The following is a 19,994-nucleotide window of genomic DNA, read 5'->3' on the forward strand; positions in this document are numbered from 1 at the left end:
CAGCATGCAGGGTAACAAGATAATGGATACAGCATGCAGGTAACAAGATGATGGGTACAGCATGCAGGGTAACAAGATAATGGGTACAGCAAGCAGAGTAACAAGATACTGGGTACAGCATGCAGAGTAACAAGATTATGGATACAGCAAACAGGGTAACAAGATAATGGGTACAGTAAGCAGTGCATCATAACCAGTAGGACCCGTATGAGCTCCTGATGATTGACACACCTCTCCTTCACCCCCCTGATACTGGCTTAGGGAGGCTCAGGAATCTGGGCCCCCCCATGCATGGTAAGCAGGGAGCATCTGGGGTCACCACTAGGGATCTTAGCACTGAAGGTGAGACACATTTGGTTTCTCTTTCTCAAGAAGCGACACTGTGGCCCTAATTACAACCCTGGCGGTAAATGGCCGCCAACATACCGTGACCGCGGTGGTAATCTGCCACAGGTATTATGACCCCCACATAGAATTACGCCACAATACAGACACCCACACAAGTCCGTCAGACCAAAGGTCATTGATAAAATGGCGGTACCAAAACCCACACCATTACGCAAACAGGAATACACCCACAGTACCACGACCCACGAATCACTGCGGCGGTCTTTCAATCGCAGTAAACCATTGGTGGTACATACCGCCGCGCTCAAAATACACACACACTTACAAAACTACACCACATTGGACAATTCAAAATACACACACCTGACTCACATACATACACCACACCCACACACCCAATCCAATATAAAACACAAACCACAATACCCCCAACCACCTGACAGCAAAAAAAAGAGACCAAGCACAGAGAGACAAGCAAGGAGCACCCACTCAATCAGAGGCACAGAACACCCTCACCCATACACCATTCACGCACATCACAGCATACACCACAACACATCACCCCACACAACCTCACACATATCACTCACACCACATCCATGGCACCCCAAAGACACCCCAGGTTTTCAGAGGAGGAGCTAAGGGTCATGGTGGAGGAAATCATCCAGGTAGAGCCACAGCTAGTCGGATCACAGGTGCAGCAGACCTCCATTGCAAGGAAGATGGAGCTATGGCGGAGAGTCGTGGACAGGGTCAATGCCGTGGGACAGCACCTCAAAACTAGGGATGACATCAGGAAGAGGTGGAACGACCTACGGGGGATGGTGCGTTCCGTGGTTGCAAGTCACCAGATTGCTGTTCAGAGGACTGGCGTGGACCCCCAAGTGCTCCCCCACAACTAACAACATGGGAGGAGCAAGTCTTGGCAGTAATGCATCCTGAGGGCCTTGCAGGAGTAGCAGGAGGACTGGACTCTGGTAAGTCAAATCTTTACTACTACACCCCCCACCCCACCCCACCTGCATGCCATTACTTACCCCCACCCTTACCGTCACTCCCATCACTCCATCACCTCACATATACCCCACCATCACAACCCACCCATCCCAATACCAAGCCCTGCATGCAACACCAATGCATGGACACCACTCACAGACCTGCATGGACACCCATCACCAAAGCATGCCCAGTAGGGAGACTCAGCCAGCCCACAAATTCACCACCCACACAAGGCCAAGCTAACAGGGAAAGCACAATCATACAGGGAACCACACCCATGTACAAGATGGCACATGCAGATACATTAACAATGCATTTGTATCCCAACAGGACCCCTACTCAACGTCACCGGAGAGGAGGTGCCAGCTACATCCAGTCTTCCCCCTGAAGAGGCCCACAGTGACGACAGCAGCTCTGCACGCCTGGATCAGGATGACCAACCTGGCCCATCAGGGGCCTCTGGACAGTTGGTTCCCCTGCCACAGTTCCAACCCACCACAGAGCCGCCCCCCTCAGGAAACACCAGCACAGTACCCACCCAGCGGGCCCATTCCACTGTCCCCAGGAAACGTCAGTGAGCAGTGTGTCCACCACTACAGGGACCCCAGGCAACCCCACAAACCGAGGACGATCAGGGACCTGGGGTCAGTGGCAGTGGGCACACGGTTCAGGGGACAGAGGCACAGGACAACAGGGAAGCAGGGAGGACTGCTGTGTGACAGGGGGAGGACAGGCCTAGGGAACCCACTCTCCCCAAGGCACTCTTAAACATCCTGGGAGCATACCACCATTCCAAGGAGACCATGGGCCAGGTACTGGCCAAGTTGTAGGAGAGCCAGCGGCTGCGGGAGGGACAGTACCTGGGGATCAGGGAGGACTTAACAAAAATCTCCACCATCCTGGTCACCATTGTAGGGATGCTGGCTGACATGGGCAACACCATGAGGGAGGCAGTGGCACAACAAAGGGTGCCTGACACTAGCCAAACCAAGGAGCAGCGTTCTCCCTCCGCCGGTGCTAGTGGACAGGAGGCCCCACCACAGGAACAACAGGCCACCAGCACCCCACCCCCTGCAGAAGGAGAAACACCCCGCAAACGAGACCTGCAATCCAGGCAGAAGACAGAGAACATTGCCAAGACCCCCACCAGGAAATAGGACTCTCCCGATAGTCACCCTTCTGTCCCACTCTGTCACCCTGTTCACCTTGAACTGCCATTGCTCCCCTTCCTATGCCCCCTTGGACAATGCACCTGTGATGCCAAGAGACTGGACTCTAACTGGACATTCCTCCACCATCACCCCAGCCCCTTGAACATACCCCTATACTTATTAGAACATAAATAAACACCCTTGAAACAAATACCATACTGGAGTCAGTGTGATGAATCTCAAATGTAGTACTACAACATTCTCAAAGCATTGCAACGTACATGTACAGTGAAATATACTGCAGGATGACCGTTGGTAGGCAGCAGTACATATAGCAGGAGCCAGAATGGGGAACACAGATCTGAAAATAGAGAATCCAAAGGGAACAGTCAGTGGCCATAGACATAGGGGAAGAGGCTGCCATGTACAATGTCCAACAGATTAATGAAATGTTAAGTGAAGTTACAGTGTCTTACCTGTGTGTCACTGGAAGTACTGCTGTATTATATCTGTTCTGTTGTCAACATCTTCTTCCTCTGCCTCCTCTTCCTCTCTGTCCACAGGCTCCACCGCTGCCACAAGACCATCTCCAGGCACATGCTCCTGCAGAAAAGGCATCTGGCGTCTCAAGGCCAGGTTGTGCAACATGCAACATATAACGATGATCTGGCACACCTTCTTAGGTGAGTAGTACAGGGAGCCACCTGTCAGATGGAGGCACCGGAACCTGGCCTTCAGGAGGCCAAAGGTTCTCTCAATTATCCTACTTGTACACCCATGTGCTTCATTGTAACGTTCCTCTGCCCTTGTCCCATACCCAGACACCAACTTATACTCGGTGGGGACCTTTGGCTTACCTATTAGCCACACCCGGTGCCTCTGGAGTTGGCCCATCACATATGGGATGCTGCTATCCTCAAAATAAATGCATCATGCACAGAGCCAGGATATTTGGCATTCACATGGGAGATATACTGGTCCGCCAAACACACCATCTGCACATTCATCAAGTGATAGCTTTTTCTATTCCTGTAAACCTGTTCAGTTCTCCAGGGGGGAGGGAGGGGAGGAATGCTACATGTGTACCATCAATGGCACCAATGATGTTGGGGATATGTCCTAGGGCATAAAGGTAAGCCTTCACTGTGGCCAAATCATCCACCTGGGGGAACACGATGTAGCTGTGCATGTGTTTGAGTAGGGCAGTCAACACTCTGGTCAACACATTGGAGAACAGGGGCTGAGACATCCTTGATGTCATGGCCACTGTAGTTTGAAAGAAACAACTTGCCAGGAAATGGAGCACTGACAGGACCTGCACTAGAGGGGGGATACCTATGGGCTGGCGGATAGCTGACATCATGTCTGGCCCCAATTGGGCACACAGTTCTTGGATTGTGGCACGATCAAATCTGTATGTGATGATAATGTGTCTGCACTCCATTGTCGACAGGTCCACCAGGGGTCTGTACACCAGAGGATGCCACCATCTCATAATCTGCCTCAGCGGTTGTAGCCAATGGAAGAGAATAGTGAGCAGAGGGTCATATTTCCACATAGATTGCACTAATGTTGCTGAATTTACTTTACAGAAGCAGTATGTGAAGTCGAGAGTCAGTTGCTGTGCCAATGTCTGCTGTGACGCAGTTAGGTGCCATGCCCTGTGCCCCCTGAAATGGCGGCTGCCTTACCTGTGAGGAGGGACAAGTGGAAATGAGGTAAGAGCGCTGGCGTTGTGCGCCGTCGCAGTAGGCAGTCTATGACCGCCGCGCAGATTCACATTGGTTATTATTAGGCTCTATGGGTTCCAGGAACCAATGGCGATGTACGCAGGCGGTGACGGTACGCACCGCCGCAGACATCACCACCATTTTCTAACTATTCACTCACTTGCTACCTGACCGTCAACAGGAGAGGGCCTACACTGCAAGTGCTGCTGTGACCTGTGTCTGGAAGCGACAATGGTTCATGTGTCTGGGGAAAGGGCCCCTGCCTTCACTGCGGAGGAGTTGGAGAAACTGGTGGATGGGGTCCTACCCCAGTACACATTACTCTACGGTCCTCCAGACAAACAGGTGAGTACACTGTGAGCATGATGTGTGGGTAATGCATGTTTGGAGTGGTGTGGATGTAAGCCACATGTTGGGGGGTGCTGAGGCGTCCTGGCCTGAGTGCTGCATGAGAGGTGGTCAGTGTATGTGTGTCAGGGCATGGTTGGCAACTGGTGGGCAATGAGTATGACGGTCCGGGCGGGTGAGTAATTTCCTTTTCTGCTGTCTTTCCCCTCCAGGTCAGCGCCCACCAGAAAAAGGGTATTTGACGTGCCATCGCCAGGGAGGTGCGGACCCTAGGGGTCTACCACAGGCGGAGCACCTACTGCCGTAAGAGATGAGAGGACCTTTCCTGCTGGACCAAGAAAACAGCGGAGGCCCAGCTGGTGCTGGCATCCCAACGTGAAGGGGTGCCCGTCCCACTATGACCCCCCTGATGTTCTGCATCCTGGCGTGGCCTATCCGGAGTTGGATGGGCGCTTGATAGGCGCTTGAGGGCATCACAGCAGCCACAAGGGGGTGAGTACAGATTCTGAAAGCTGACTTTGTGCACTTTAGGAGGTGGCTGAGTGGGGGATGTGGGCTGTGGGTGCCCCTAGGCCACGGCGATCATGGCAGGGTAGGTCGCTGTTGTGGTGCAGGCTCTGGCGCACTCCTATCCCACTGGTGTAAGTGGCCATCTACTGCTGTGCAGGGTCCTGTGGGTTTCAGGTGTACAGATGCTGGTGTTAGGCATTGTAACCCAGGTGCTGGTGACTGTCTCAGTAAATGGTTGTGCTTGGCCTAGTCCATAGGGCGGCTCCCTGTGTGTTGTGTACGCCAACGTTAGTGGTGTTGCTAGCATTGACCAAGTGTATCCTCTGTCTCTTCCCCCCCCTTTTATGTTTTGTCACCCTGTCCTTGTGTGCATTAGCATCATCTGGCGGAGGAGCAGAGGCACCTGCGACGGAGGGAGCTGCATCCCACATGGGCCTGGAGGCCGAATCCACTGAGGGTGAAGGCACCAGTGGGACCGAGGGCTAGGGGAGCTCCACGACGGGGACAGGAGGGGAGACCATTGACAGCGACTCCTCCTCCGATGGAAGCTCCCTGGCGGTGGCAGACACCTCCGTGGCCACCCCAACAACAGGTACAGCCGACACCCCCCCTACCAGCACCGCCCTCCCAGCAGTTCCTCAGCATGTTTCCCGTGCCCGCTCACCCAGGAGGGTGGGCCTTTCCTTCGCCCCAGGCACCTCAGGCCCTGCCCCTTTCAGCCCTGCTGCCCTCACTTAGGAGGCTATTGACCTCCTGAGATCCCTCACTGTTGGGCAGTCAACCATTCTGAATGCCATCCAGGGTGTCGAGAGGTATTTGCAACAAACAAATGCATACCTGGAGGGCATTCACTCTGGCGTGGCGGCCCAACAGAGAGCATTTCAGGCTCTGGCCTCAGCACTGATGGCAGCCATTGTCCCTGTGTCCAGCCTTCCCGCTCCAACTTCCACTACACAGACCCAATCCCCTCTACCGCAGCCTATCCCAAGCACACCTTCAGACCAGTATGCACCCAAATCACCACACAAAAGTGGCTCAGGCAAACATAAGCACCACACTTCATCTCACAGGCACTCACACAAGCACCATGCCCATGCAAACACACCAACATCCACTGCCTCCACCGTGTCCCCCTCCTCCTCCTCGTCCACCTCCCTCCCAGTAGCGTTACACTCACACCTGCATGCACTACATCTTCATCCACTACCTCCATCACCAGCACACACATCAACACACAGCCCTCACGAGCAGCCCCCACAACCATGCACACATCCCCTGTGTCCTCTCCCAGTGTGTCTGTGACCCCTCCTCCCAAAGTACACAAACGCAAGCACACACCCACCCAACAGCCATCCACCTCACAACAGCATCCAGCCCATGCACCTTCACCCAAACTCAGCAGACGTACACTTCCTACAACCACTCCCTCTTCTTCCATTCCCAAACCCTCTCCATCTTCCCGTTGCAGTGTGTCTAAAAAACTTTCCCTGGCAAACATTGACCTCTTCCCTACACCTCCCCCCCCCGTCCTTCCCCTGGGGCCAGGGTGTCCAGATCTCAGGCCAGCACCTCAGCCACCAAGTCGGTGGACGCTGTGGTACCTGCAAGTCCCAGAGGATCAAAAGGGGCACACGTCAGGGCAGCCAGTGTGCCACCGACACCTGCAAAGGACCAACCCATTCCACCACCTGCCAAGGTGAAGAAGGGGCCAGCATGCAGCACGGCCAAGGAACACGACCCACCCAGCAAGGCCTCCTCGAAAACTCAAGCTGCCAGTGCCAAGGTCCCAGCAGCATCTGCCAAGGTGGGGAAGAAGAAGAAAACCCAAGGAAAGGCACTTCAGGCCTCGGAGGCTCCAGGTGAGGGACTGGTGCCCACCATCAGTACCGACAACCCCGCAACCTGTACCGCGGCAACCACCGCCGCGGGCACCGCCGCCTGCACCGCCACCTGCACCGCCATCTGCACCACTGCATGCACCGCTGCCTGCACCGCCACATGCCCAGCCGGTGCCACAACAACTGTCAGCAGCAGCATCCCAGTGGGCAGCCGTCTGAGGCTGCTGGAGCCTCCCACCACCACTTGAAGCACCCCCACCAGCACCGGCACTACCACCAGTTAGCAGCCTTAGTCGCCGCAGGATGGAGTCTGGCCCTGCCTCCATGGAGTATCATGCTACCTGTTCCCTGCAAATCTCGTGCCTCAGACACCCAGGGGAGGGAATGTGAACTGCCACACCCCAAGTGCAGCATCACTGGGCACAATGCCCCCTCCAGAACCAGTAGAGAAATGCATCCTCTATCACTATCCTTGGCAGGATGAAGCAGACTGGGCACAAGGCCCCCTCCAGAACCAGTGGAGAAATGCATCCACTCACCCTATCCTTGGCAGAATGAAGCAGACTGGGCAGAAGGCCCCCTCCAGAACCACTGGAGAAATGCATCCACTATCACTATCCTTGGCAGGATGAAGCAGACTGGACACAAGGCCCCCTCCAGAACCAGTGGAGAAATGCATCCACTCACCCTATCCTTGGCAGGATGAAGCAGACTGGGCATAAGGTCCCCTCCAGAGCCAGTGGAAGAAGGCATCCACTCAGCCCCTCCTGGGCAGGATGAAGCAGACTGGGCACAAGACCCCCTCCAGAACCAGTGGAAGAAGGCATCCACTCAGCCCCTCCTTAGCAGAATGAAGCACACTGAGCACAAGGTCCCCTCCAGAACCAGTGGAAGAAGGCATCCACTCAGCCCCTCCTTAGCAGAATGAACCACACTGGGCACAAGGCCCTCTCCAGAACCAGTGGAGAAGCCATCCACTTGAGAGACTGGCTTTGCACTCCCCAGGAGCAAGCAGTGGGCAGACCACCCACTTGAGAGACTTGAGAGACTGTGGCTTTGCGCTCCCCAGGACCAAGCAGTGGGCAAACCACCCACTTGAGAGACTTGAGCGACTGTGGCTTTGCACTCCCCAGGACATTGCTGTGGGTATGTAGCCCCCTGCAGGAGCAGTGGCGTAGTACCATCTTCCGGCTGAGGTGCCCCCCCTTCCCCTTGAGGTGCCTGTGTGTTTATGACCTGATGCCCCTGCAGTGTTCTCTTCGTTTTGAGGCAGGAGTCAAGTGTGGGCTTCGCCCATGATTTTTGGCCCAGTGGGCCACGGACATTTGCAAAGGACAGTGTATGGCCTTCTGTACATATTGTAAATATTTGTATATACTGTTTTTCTAATCGTTAACCATATCAGCATACTTCAAAATATCACAGTTTGAACTCAATTGCTTTTGTCCCTGCGTTCTTCCAGGTGGTAACGGGGTGTAAATGTACTGTTGATGCATGTTTTTGTGTGTATGGTGTTGTGGGTGAGGGTGGGGGTGTGTGCTAGGTGCAGTACTCACCGTGGTCGTCGCCGCTGCGTGTGATATCCGTCGTGTATGAGGAGGTAGACCAGCATCAGCAGGACCTGCAGCTCGGGCTCCATGGCGTCCTGGTTCTTTGTGGATTGTCGAGAGGTGAGTGGTTTCCCTTCCAAGTCCTGTTTCCGCCGTGCTTTGGATGGCGTTGGTACCACCCCGGAAAAGCGATAGGGTGGGCGGTACATTGTTTTACGCCTGTCTGTTGGCAGTGACCACTTTAGTGTTTGTTGCTACCGCTGTGGCGGTCGGTGTGTTAAAGTGGCTGTTTATGTTGGCGGTTTCCGCTGTGGTCGTGATCCCATTTATTTTACCGCCAGCCTGTTGGCGGTATTACCGCTGCTTTATCACAGACCGCCAGGGTTGTAATGAGGACCTATATGCGAATCTTATTGAGAAAAAAACATACAGGCATTCGGTAGCAAAGGAAACTGAGAGGTGTAGTCGAGGCGAAGAGAAGAAACAGCACAGAGAGGAGCATAAGGGAGGGTTGGGGGCCAGTGACCAAGCCCCGCGCCCAGCTGCAAGCTGCGCATGGCCAGAGGCCGTACGCTTTGATGGTAGAGCGCTAATAGGAGGTTGGGCGCAGGACCTGCCCTGCGACCAGACCCTGCACCCAACCTATTGATGTGCATGGCCAATGTGCGTTACAGGGAGGTTTGGAGCAAAGACATCTGCCTCATTTAGAGGTTGAGAAAAAAATGTTTTTTAAATCCATTTTTGGTTAGGTGCTGAATACAGGCAGAGGGGAAACCGCCAACCCTTCGAGGCATGGTGCCAGAATATCATCGCCACAATATTGGTTGTCACAGATATTGTGTATAACATATTATCTACAAAAATATAGTTCCATCTGAGTTTATAACACTAAGGCCTGGATTTAAGAGGGCCTAGAGCCATATATCACCACATTAGTGTCATTTTTTAATGCTTATGTGGTGATATTATGGCAAAACCGCTGCACCCTATTTACAACATGGTGCAATGTATGTATTGTGCGACTTTGTAACCCCTTGCACCACATTATGCCTGGGCAAGGCATAATGCATGCAAGGGGGGTGTTCCCCGGTTAGGGGGTCAGAAGAAGTGGCACAATTAAATTTAATAGATTTCTTTGCGCCATTTTTAATGGAATTTTTAACGCCTGCTCAGAGCAGGCATGAAAAGGAGGCCCATCATTGTTTTCAGTGGGCCTCAATGTGCTTTGTAGGATTAGCGTCAACAATTTTGGCGCTAGTCCGGCAAAGCGCCAAACTAGCATCAAAAATGTTGACGCTAGTTCCCTACCTACCAACATGGTGTGTCGTATGTTAAATACGGTGCACACATGGTGGCGTTAGGGGGTCTCTAAGGAGCGCAAAGAATGTGGCGCTGCATTGCATGTAGTGCCACTTTTCTTAAATTCAGCCCTAAATCTACACACTGTGGGATGATATTGAGGCAGTGGCGCACCAGTGACGTCATTGGCCCGAGCGCCAGAAAGGAACATGGGCCTCCTGAAAGCGGATTTTGTAGTAAAATATGGCGATAACGAGAGATAAGTGGACCCCAATGCCACTGTACCTTGTGCACGTGAATAGCTAAGTCTCTGTTTTTAGTGCATAGTCTTAATGTCAGGAGATACTTCTGTAGATGATTTACTGCCTTGGCTTTTACGTAAAGCTTTGCCACCACCTTAGCTCGGAGCAAAAGACAAAAACAGGCAAAAATCCTTCAGGAACGCACACAAAGCTCCACAAAAACAGTTTTACACATTAGCTCTAATCTTTAGCAGCAATCTCTAAATCGTGCAGAAAAAAAGTCAGACGTGGAGCAAAATATAATTCTAGAAGATCATCTCTGTAGATGTAACTCCAGATATAAAACAGAAGAGGGTCAGCAAGAGCTGGGAGCACGGGAAGAAACAGCTGCAAGTGACAAAGTAACGAAAGGAAGGTTAAGGGGAAGAGCAGGAAACCAAAGAACAGCAGAATGAAGGAGGCAGAAGAAAATGTGCAGGCCGGGATACTAAATACCAAACAGCGAAAAGCAGAAGAAAACGAACAGGTCGTGATAAAGATACCAGATAGTGGAAAGCAGAAGAAAACGATCAGGTCGTGATAAAAATACCAGATAGTGAAAAGCACAAGAAAACGAACAGGTCGTGATAAAAATACCAGATAGTGGAAAGCAGAAGAAAACGAACAAGTCGTGATAAAAATACCAGATAGTGGAAAGTAAAAAACGAATAGGTTGGGATAAAAAATCGCAAATAGTGGAAAGCAGAAGAAAATTGACAGGCCGTGATAAAAATGCCAAATAGTGGAAAGCAGAAAAAACACGAACAGGTCGGAATAAAAAAATACAAAATAGTGGAAAGCAGAAGAAAATGAGGTCATGCACCTTTGGAGAATGAGAACAGAAGCACTCCTCAATGAAATCATAGGCAGGCATCAATGGAGAGCAAACAGCCGAGCTCGAATATTATGTCCACTACCATTTTTTAGGGTCGAGCCAGCGTCGCATGCTCTTGCGCATGCGTTTCACTAAGCAAGACGCTTTAGGAATTAAAAAGGGCTCGGAGCCCTGTCCATGTCACGTCAGTGTCTTTTATTGGCTCGTGGGCTTGCCTGTCAGAATCTGCTTGATTTCTTTAATGGAAGGCATGCATACGTCATGCCTTTTCCAGTGGATAGCCCTCCTCGAACGCATCGACCAAGTACAGAAAACATGCGAGGCCCGTCTGGACTACTTTTTCTCTATTTTCCCAGCGAGATCTCGATTTGCAAAAGTCGAGCGCTTTACATAATATCGACCCTGTTACACAGTTAATTGCACTTTTTCCGGTTACGTACATAATTGCACTTTGCCAATAGGTTTCATTACCAGCGAAAAGTCCGGTTAGGAGTTTACAACGCTATCAGCTCTAACACGAGCAAACGCGAGACCCGTTGCACTGCAAATGCTTGTTTCGGTTTGGCTGTCCTAAGACGGCCTGCCAAACTGACATGCGCACTTTACAGTGCCCACCACTCCTCCTCCCTATGGCCCCGACCTAGACATGCATGGCTCAGTCTGGCAGTAGCAAAGAAAATTATAACAAAGTTATTTTACTACCATTTTGTTTATTTGTCACTGCCTGACTGAGGAGGGGTGTTTCGCACCTCCGCTATTACGGAGGAGCCGCCCCTGCCTATTACTAAAGGCACAGATTCATTAAAGCAGGGTTGTAACGTCCACAGGATAGTAAATTATGTCCCTAAATGATAAAACAAGCAGAAACCCCAGTAGTAGGAGTCTCTCTCTCTCTCACTCTCTCTATCTCTCTATCTCTCTCTCTCTTGAATTTTCTGATAATACTGAAGAAACAAAGCAGCTATACAGCCCCAGCTGTCGTCAGACCCTTCCCCTGCAGTCTTCCTTCCCTTCATCATCAAATACAACGCATGCTCTCCAAAGAAGACCCAACCAGAGCACCTACCAGAGCTTAAAACAGACCCAATGAATGAACCAAACTGATTCCTAGAACTTCTACAGTGCACTCCGAACAGTCAAACTAACTTACCACCTGAAAGACCTCCACTTCAGTATATTTAACACACTAGGTACAGATGGTCCCTTCACCACGGAAACTGAAGCAACAGGCAAAGCAACTCATAAATGGCACACCAGGAGCTTACCAACTTGACAAGGGCGGATAGGAAGCTAGGCCACCGGATTTGCCAATTTACCGTCGAGATGAGATAGGACTTTTTGTTGAACATGTATTATTATTTATACCACATAACAACCATTAAGAGCACATTCGGTGCAGTATGATCTTTTATATTATTTCATGAGGGCAGTAATAATAATATTATTAATAAAAAGTAGCTCACCTATGGTGTCACCACTGAATTGCAATTTATAAGGATGTCTCTAACAAACACATAAGCAACCTTAGGTCATTATGGGTACATCTACAGATACGACTTCACGTGATTGTAACTTCTTCAAGATGCAGACTATCAATTGTTTCTTTCAGGGTCCAGTATCAATTCGATTCTCTTTGTGTTACTATCAGTGCAGGGGAGAATGTTGGTGGGTTAATTTCCAGAGACTGAAATCAGGAAGATGTACCCAGCCTTTGCAAGATCAGGTTTCCTTAACCATCTTCCAGTATCCATGTGTAAGGTGGTACTTTCACATTCCACCCAAGTAAATACCTTACGCTTCCAACGAGTGACTCTGTGGCCTTCAGGTGCCTTCCAGTTCATTGTAACAGATGTTTGCTAAGACCAGGGCCATATCAAAAAGTCTATTACTGACTTTCTTTGAGCATACAAACTCCTGATGTCCCCTCAATGTTCTTGTCAGTTGCCTCATTCATTAGATAAGAGACTTCCGCCCACAAATCAGAGATCCCAGGATTACGCCGTACCTTATGTTAGTGATCTGTATGTAACTCCCCACATCTTAGGCATGTTGCGTAGGCTCCTGCACCGACTACTTATTGTTTTAGGTGTTATGTAGATCCTATGGATGTATTAATCGATATCTTGCATTTGTGGATATCTTGGAGCATTAACCAATATGCGTCTCTGGTCCTCGTTGCTGTTTTATTAATTAATGTCACAGGCTTATCTATCTCTTAGGCTGACCAGTGAGCAATGAGTTTGGACTTTCCCACCAGTGCCTGGTACATCAGTGGTTTCTGACCCCAAAGTGTGTAGCCGGCTCGTTGTGACATGTCTTCCAACTCCTGTGAGGTGCAGCACAGATTGAGCCATGAAGCAGAAGTGTCCCTCTTTTAGCCCACAGCCCTCCAAGGAGTCCCTGAAGTCTCAAGGGGTTCCCCATTTGTAGAATTTTCCTAAGGTCTCCATTCCCTAATCCCTACACGATAGCGCTTCCTTTGCATCTCTCTTGTGCAATAAACTCAGTGCACTAGTTTTCGGTTCAAGAGGCATTCGGGTGGGTATCTGATGAGTGATGTATAATTTGGATTGGCCTCCAGATATTGTTTGCAATTTTGCACCCCATGGATGTACTGATCAGCATGTATCAGTCTGGGCATCAATCTTTTCTTGCAGTATTATATACCTTAACTAGGTTTGGTGCTACCTGGTCTACCTATGCTATATAATCGTAAACAGGAGCACAATGGGGCTCCAACCCACTCTGTACAGTTTTCCACAAATGTGGCCTCCTTAACTGTTAAACAATTAACTTTACCAACAACCCTTCCCTGGCCTGGAACGCTGCTGCCCTCTGGCCCTATTTAACTTAACAGATGTTTGTATGCTGGTCCTGGTATCCAAAAAGAGACTCCCATTAAACAGCTAACAATGGGATGGCTCAGCACTATCTCTGCCCTTTACTCCAGTTGACCCCTCCCCCACAACTAGGTAGTCTTGGTAATTATCAAGTTCAGTGGTGCTTACTGATCCGTTAAGAGCATTTAACGCTCCACCCTTCATGCAGGAGGTAAATATAGGTTTATTAAAATGCTGATGTTATCAACAGGGAAGCAATCATTCTCTTGTACCTTCTGTAGCAAGTGGTCCTGGTAGTGCAGCAATCTTACCACAACTGCCTAAGGGAGAGACCTGGCCGGAGGCAGAAATGCCAACACTCTTTGTAGTGTGCAGAACGGAGGCTGGCTCCGCAAGGCTACAATTTACGCCAGCGATTGCTTCAAGAAGGAGACCATGCAGTTTCCCTCAACTTTCTATGGAAGCCCCACCACTCGGATGTTGCTGCTTCTGGCACAGCTTTCTGAGGCCTGTGCTTCCACTCTATAAATCTTAGCTGTTTAGTTAGGTCTCTCACCTGTTTCTGGAGTCTTCAGTGCTCAGTTTTAGTTCACTTAATGTGGTCTCTGCTTTACTGATTTGATCTGCCATTTTTCTGTGGCCCCCTTTGCAACAGTCTCAAGTCAATAGTGTTGTGATGTAGTTAGTTAGTGTAGTATTTTTTATCACAATAGTATAGTATTACTTTATTACATATTTATAGTGGCATATTAGTGTAAATATGTGTTAGAGTAAACAATGTATAGGAATGTTATTTCCCTTGTGCCTTTCCCCCCTGTGTTATATTTTGGGTTGATCGGAATGTTGGGAATGAGGCAAAGAGTAGGCTGTGAGGGGACGTGAACGGTTGGAGAGAAGACCTGTGAAGAGAATAGGCAGTTGAAGCATTGGAGATGGAATAAAGTCTCACCTGAATTTTCTTCAGACTCCGTCTTTATATCACTGGCGACGAGTTGGTGTGTGAGGGGACATCGCCATCTCCACCCCTCTTTTCGTTATTATTCAATTGCTGTCTGGAGGCTTCGTGAGTTAGAATTTTGTCGTTACACATTTGAGGAAAATTATTTTTATTCTCAGTCCGGCTGACAGTTGTTACAGAAGCGTGCTCTCTAGGATGTTTATCTTTTCATTATTCTTCAATTGCTGTCTGGAGGCTTCGTGAATTAGAATTTCTTCGTTATACATTTGAGGAAAATTATTTTTCTTCTCTCAATCCGGCTGACAGCTGTTACAAAAGCGTGCTCTCTATGATGTTAACAAGTAAATGTATTTAATGACTGTGCTTTTTAACCGCATTATATGACTGAACAGCAAGCGGTATGAACTCCGTCTGACACTTCAGCAAGTCGATTGTTTTCTTGCTTTCATTTTATTGGAAGTGTTCTGAGGTAACTTTTCCGCGAGTGCGCGCGTCGCTGAGAGAGCATTCCACTCTAATTACAATCGCAACTGAAGTTTACTAGAGATACGTGTTAGCCTAATTTCAACAGCAGGTGGCAGGCTCGCACAGATTTCAATTTAAGCATGTAAGCATATTTTTTTTTTAACCGGAGAACGAACGTTTTTTAAACTGGCTCTGAGAAAAATTCTTTAAGTCTGTCAGTGTGGCACGCGCCGGTGCGCACGTCGCTGAGAGAGCATTCCGCTCTAATTACAACCGCAACTGAAGTTTACTAGAGAACGCTTTTTAAACTGGCTCTGAAAAGAATTCTTCGAGTCTGTCAGTGTGGCACGCGCGGTGAAAGGCGTTCCACACAATCGTACACATTCTGAAACTAGTTCACTGAGCTCAGAGACAACGGCATTTTCTGCTTATAGAAATTTCATAGTGCACGCAGATTTTATTGACTCAAGTGTTCTGATTGAACAGGACCTGAGAAAAACCCAGAAAAGCAGGAACTCTCCGGTAATAAGTACAAACGAAGCCTGTTAAGCACGCTGACAGGCACAGCTTGACCTAGAAATAACGAGATGAAGCCTGTTACGCTTCGCACGCTGACAGGCACAGCTTTCCCTGTTTATAATTAACAATCCAATGGCAGTCTTCACAATTACACATATTCAAGCAAATATTTGTACATACTACTGAGTCTATTGATTTATTACTGTTAACCAAACTTAATTTAGGATTTTCCAGTGTACTTTCTTTTCTCTACAACGTGAATATTCACTTACAAATACAGTTAATTGTGTATTGATTTGTACAGTTAATCTCAAGTTAAACTTGATTGTACCAATAAGTAATTCCTGTAAAATGGCAGCTGCAGGCATGTCTCAACCAGTACCTTTTTTGAATGAAATGGGGGAACCGAATGTGCCATGGAAAAAATGGATACAAATATTTGAATCATATTTAATTGCTATTGGGGGGGATAAATTCAATCCAATTAGGAAACAGCATATCCTTTTACATAATTTGGGCACCCATGGAAGAAAAATATATGAATCCCTACCGGAACCCCATATCCCTGAAGGGCAAGCGCAAGATGAGTATGTCACCACATATGTAAAGCTTGAAAAACAGTTTGGAGATAGAATTAATGTAGTTCTTGAACGCCACAAGTTTTTTTCTCGCGTCCAAGGAAAACAAGAGAATGTAGTCAGTTACGTTGCTGCATTAAGAGGACTAAGTTTATTATGTAATTTTGGAGAATTAAATGACTCCCTCATTCGAGATCAATTAGTTCGGTGCACGAATAACATTAAGATACAGGAGAAATTACTCCAAAGACAACCTGATTTACAAGAAGCAATTGAGATAGCAAAATCTATTGAGCACACGGCCATTTGCCTGCAGGAAATCAGGTCCTCTTCTGCTATCGAGCAGGTGAATGAGATTACAGATAACACACCTAGGGCCAGATGTAGCAACTTGGCAATTTGCGACTTGCAAATTGCGAGTCCCTGCGACTCGCAATTTGCAAGTCGCAAATTGCTGTGCAGTACGGTGTCTCAGACACCGACTGCGACTCGCAATGGGGTCGCAATGACCCACCTCATCAATATTCATGAGGTGGGTCGCAAATTGCGGCCCCATTGCGAGAATAGGCACTCGCTAACATGGAGGCCTGCTGACGTCAGCAGACCTCCATGTTCGTGACTGCTTTTTAAATCAACCAGTTTTTTTTTTTAAGTGTAGCCAGTTTTCCTTAAAGGAAAACGAGCTGCACTTAAAAAAAAAACTGAAACCTTTAGTTTCGGTATTTTTTCAGGGCAGGGAGTGGTCCCTTGAACCACTCCCTGCCCTGAAAAAATATTTTTGGGTGCATTCACAAAGTGGAAGGGGTCCCATGGGGACCCCTTCCAATTTGCGAGTGGGTTACCATCCACTTGAAGTGGATGGTAACTGCGACTCCATTTGCGACCGCGTACGCGGTCGCAAATGGAATTGCATCCCACTGCGAGTCGCAAATAGGAAGGGAACACCCCTTCCTATTTGCGAGTCGGAAATGCATTTTGCGAGTCGGAGCCGACTCGCAAAATGCATTTCTGAATAGCAAAGTGGCTTTTGCGCCTCGCAAACAGCGATTTTCGCCGTTTGCGAGGCGCAAACACTTTGCTACATCTGGCCCCTAGTGAGAATGTCCTTAAGGTGAAAACTAGTGATAAGCTTACACACAAACAAACTAATAACAGAAATGGGCTATTGTGTTTCCGTTGTGGGAGTAATAATCATTTAGCCAATTCTTCCTTTTGCCAAGCAAAATCGGCAGTTTGCAGGAAATGTAACAAAAGAGGCCACTTTGCTAGGGTATGTAAGAACCCAACCAAAGTAGACTCCAATAATAAGAAGTGGGAGGATAACTCCCAAACAATTAAGAAGATTGTGCTTCAAGTCAAAGGTAAAGATTCTGCTCTTTCGCAATATCCTGAATGCACTATATCGGTCAATAACAAAAACATAAGGGTCTTTGCTGATTCGTGTTCACCGTCCACCATAGTAAATGCTGATGATTTCAAGTATGTGACGAATGACAGTGAGATTGAGTTAACTAAACCGGATGTCAACCCTAAGGGTTACAATAAGGATCCTATTCTCCTCAGGGGCATGTTCAAAGCAATCATTTCTTTTAAGGGTCGCTCTACAGTCGGGAAAATTTACGTGGTAGAGGAAGGGTCTAGTTTACTAGGATGGCAACATCAAAGGGAACTTGGAATAAGGTTAGATCCTAATGATCCCGAACAAGTTTTAGTTGTAGACACCTCTACTGCTGATGATCAAATTTTTCAGAAATTTCCTGAAATTTTTCGTGAAGAATTAGGCCTTCTTAAAGATTTTCAGCACAAAATTAAACTGAAACCTAATTATAAACCTATAGTTCACAAAACCAGACCTATTCCTCATCTATTGAAAGATGCAGTCAAAAAAGAACTTGAAAGACTGCAGTCTTTAGAAATTATCCAACCTATTGAATGCTCAGAGTGGCTAGCCCCCATAGTCGTAGCTAAGAAAAACAATTGCAATGACATTAGGTTATGTGTAGACCTTAGAGATTTGAACAGGAACATCTGGGTAGAAAGGTATCCCCTCCCGAGAATTAATGAATTGTTAAGCACAATGGGTGAAGCTGGTTACTTTTCGGTACTCGATCTGTCGAGTGCATATCACCAGGTACAATTGCATCCTGAATCCAAAATGCTTACTGCTTTTACCACTCCTTTCGGCTAATTTATGTTTAATAGGATGCCCTTTGGGCTGGCTTCAGCAGCAGCAGTATTTAAAAAAATCATGCAACACATTATTGGGGATGCTAAGTGCACACTCTGTTTCCAACACGACATCCTAGTTTATGGAGCTAATGAGGAAGAGCACAAGAATAATCTGATGAATGTGTTGAATAAGTTGAAAGCAGCAGGTCTTACTTTGAAGAAAGACAAGTGTCGTAAGGAGTTAATTCTGTAGAGTATTTAGGCCACATTATTTCCAAGGATGGATTCAAACCCAAGTCTTCATTGGTGGATGCAGTGATAAAGGCAGAAGCTCCCAAAAATAAAGATGAATTAAGATCTTTTCTGGGACTAGCTGAGTTTATGGCAAAGTACGTGAAGAATTTGTCCTTGATATCATTTAGTCTCAGGGAGTTACTCAAAAGTCATGTTCCATCTGACTGGTCTGAACACCATGAAAATGCATTCAAAGAAATTAAATTAGCCATATCTAATGCTCCGTACCTATGCACTTTTGACCATAAAAGGAAAACAATCCTCACCACGGATGCTAGCAAACGGGGTTTAGGTGCTACTTTGTCTCAGATTGTGGATGGCAATGAAAGGATTGTAGCTTTTGCGTCCAGGGCTTTGAGTAAAGCAGAAACTAACTACTCTGTCATAGAGAGGGAGGCTTTAGCGTGTTATTGGGCCATCAAACATTTTAAATTTTTCTTATGGGGCATTCAATTTGACTTGAGAACTGATCACAAACCATTGATTTATATTTTCTCGTCCAAAGGATTTCCCAACAGTACACCTAGAATTGCTCGATGGATTTTAGGTTTAGAAACTTTTTATTTTAAAATTGAATACCTCCCTGGCAACAAAAATACAGCTGCTGATTTCTTATCCAGAGTCCCATTAGACATTAAAGAGGACTTTGAAGTTGAAGAATTCCCTGTTATGATGATCAACATTCCTTCAATCAGTAGGGAGGAATGGATATCGGCGTCAGAACTGGACGAGTCATTAACTTTACTTAGGACCAAGGCAAGGGAGGGGTGGCCAACGTCAAAGAAGGACGTTGAGGAAATCATCAGCAATTACTGGGAGGTGAGGTACGAAATCAATGAGCATAATAATCTAATATTCAGGAATGATAAAATTATTATGCCACAAGATTTGAGACTCAAGATCATTAAGTTAGCTCATGAAGGTCATTTAGGTAGAAGCCTTACCAAAGCTAGATTGAGGGAAAGGTTTTGGTTTCCCAACATGGATGCTATGGTTGAGCGTGAAGTTAAAACTTGCTCAATTTGTGCACTTAGTGACAAAAGTAAAATAGTTCACAAAATCCCGATTTCTCCTGTCGAAGTACCTGATAAACCCTGGGCTAAAGTAGCCTTTGATATCATCGGCCCTATCAATCTTCCAGGTGTTAGTAAAAGATTTGGCTTAGTTCTGATCGATTACCGATCACATTGGATAACTACCAAATTAGTCAATCAAATAAATACTTATGCGGTTATTAATTTTCTCAAGGACTCCTTTGCGGCGGAGGGTATTCCGGAATGTC

General features: G+C 47.7%; 1 long non-coding RNA gene across 1 annotated transcript in view; it reads right to left on the minus strand.

Annotated features, from left to right (window-relative positions):
* The window catches only part of LOC138286747 (uncharacterized), a 93,329-nt gene extending 78,125 nt beyond the window's left edge, over positions 1 to 15,204 (minus strand). Inside the window, exon 1 of the long non-coding RNA XR_011202048.1 lies at positions 14,679 to 15,204. This is a non-coding gene — a long non-coding RNA (uncharacterized lncRNA). The remainder of the gene's footprint in view (positions 1 to 14,678) is intronic.
* Between the last annotated feature and the right edge of the window lie 4,790 nt (positions 15,205 to 19,994).

This window comes from Pleurodeles waltl, chromosome 3_2 (assembly GCF_031143425.1).
Source record: "Pleurodeles waltl isolate 20211129_DDA chromosome 3_2, aPleWal1.hap1.20221129, whole genome shotgun sequence".
In the NCBI taxonomy this organism is placed as follows: domain Eukaryota; kingdom Metazoa; phylum Chordata; class Amphibia; order Caudata; family Salamandridae; genus Pleurodeles; species Pleurodeles waltl.